The 1646-nt window shown below is 40.2% G+C and overlaps 1 protein-coding gene across 1 annotated transcript in view; it reads right to left on the bottom strand.

Moving 5' to 3' along the window:
* The window catches only part of LOC105563486 (synaptotagmin-5), a 34782-nt gene extending 33428 nt beyond the window's left edge, over window positions 1–1354 (bottom strand). Inside the window, exon 1 of the mRNA XM_012015105.1 lies at window positions 954–1354. The gene's annotated coding sequence lies outside the window, so the exon portion shown is untranslated. The remainder of the gene's footprint in view (window positions 1–953) is intronic.
* Between the last annotated feature and the right edge of the window lie 292 nt (window positions 1355–1646).

The raw sequence follows: 1646 nt of genomic DNA, 5'->3' as shown, positions 1-1646 counted from the left end.
AGCTTATCCGAGGAAGTAGTATAAAGTGTAAAAGGTACACTGTAGTTGTACTTTGGTACGATTGGAAACCAACCAAAGTGTAAACCTTTTACACTTTATACTACTCCCTCGGATAAGCTGTAAGTAGGGTTAGCTTTAGGTATAGAAGCGAGTATCGGATGAGCCACAAGTAGGATCATCCCTAGGTGTAGAATGGGCATAAGAGCGAGCGAGACGGCAATATACATATAAGAGCGAGCAAGTCCGTTTTTAAAAGTACTGACCGTCTCTTCGTAACTCACTCTTTGAATATAAAATTCAAGCACATAAATATATTGTAGAAAAAAATTTTACTTTGTGTTATATGTATTTTAATTATATTCCGCGATGAAATTAAACAATAATTTCTTAAACATGTTGTAAAAAACTGATCGCGAAAACCGACCGCGAAAATTGACCACAAGAATACACGAGATGCGTGCGACTATGCATGTATTCATGCAAGACGCATCTTGAGAGTATCGCGAGACATGCAGAATAAATGACGTAAGATCCAGAAAAAAGCAACTTGCCCCACGAGTGATACCGATATTATAATTGAATATTGCAGTTAATTGATAATCTCAAATAAAGTATGAAAATAATTTCAAGTTTAAGTATTCTCGACAAAATTTATTGGAATCTCACGTCATACAATATTGTTCTAATTTATACATATGTATATCAATTCTGTTATTAAAAATAGATAGGCTACGAGAGATTAGTTGGCCGAATACATCGATAGTATTCGTCATATTTCGCGTAATTTCTATCTATGATGTAGTTCAACGATTTTTTTTAATTAAATATATTAAATAAAACGCGAAATTATTTGTAACCTATCCATTTTAACGTAACGGATCTACGAAATGTATCTACAAACTACGATCTAAAAATGTAGATTCCGTTAAATTAATAAAAAACTTTTCACTCACTGACACGATGCGCAGCGGCGGAGTTGAATCTACGTTGATTCTGCAATGGCGGCCGATGCCTCCTCCTCCTCCTCCACTCAGGTGTCCTCCTCTCAGGTGTCGTTGTCTCAGCTGTCCTCCAACACACTCGCGAATTTATACTTCCGTTTGTAAAGTCACTTGTCACTCTCACTGTATCCAAATGCCACTTTTTCGGCTCTCACTGTGTCCGATTGTCACAGAGTCCGATTGTCACAGAGTCTGATTGTCACAGAGTCCGATTGTCACTGAGTTCGAGTGCCACTACGAACTGTTCGATTACATCGTCGCACTGATACCCGCACAAATCACTGACACAAATTGCGGGAATTCAACGATCGCACGATGATATCGATCATTCATTATTCACAGAGAGCGATCGCGTATCAAGAAAGAACAATACGTATATGCGAAGCGGCGCGGGCATGATCGTTCAATTCGACTGTCGTCGCGTGAATGATCCTGCGTACGGCGCCGTAAACCTTTGCCGAAAACCGAGCACGGATTCCAAGAAATGACGTAGCGCCGTAAACACGTCGGTCAAAAACAATCTATTGTGTTTTTGCGTCGCTTGAATTCTCAACGTTCGTAGTTTTTCTCTCGGCGCGGTGACGCATGACGTTTGCGTGCCATTGTGTACCCGAAGGTCGCCGCGCTATCATTCGCTCGTCGAAC

The sequence above is a fragment of the Vollenhovia emeryi genome, unplaced genomic scaffold (assembly GCF_000949405.1).
Source record: "Vollenhovia emeryi isolate VEMERY1.0 unplaced genomic scaffold, V.emery_V1.0 DF939175.1, whole genome shotgun sequence".
Lineage (NCBI taxonomy): Eukaryota > Metazoa > Arthropoda > Insecta > Hymenoptera > Formicidae > Vollenhovia > Vollenhovia emeryi.
Note: the sequence above shows the minus strand (reverse complement) of the source record. Positions and strands in the feature narration are given on the sequence as shown.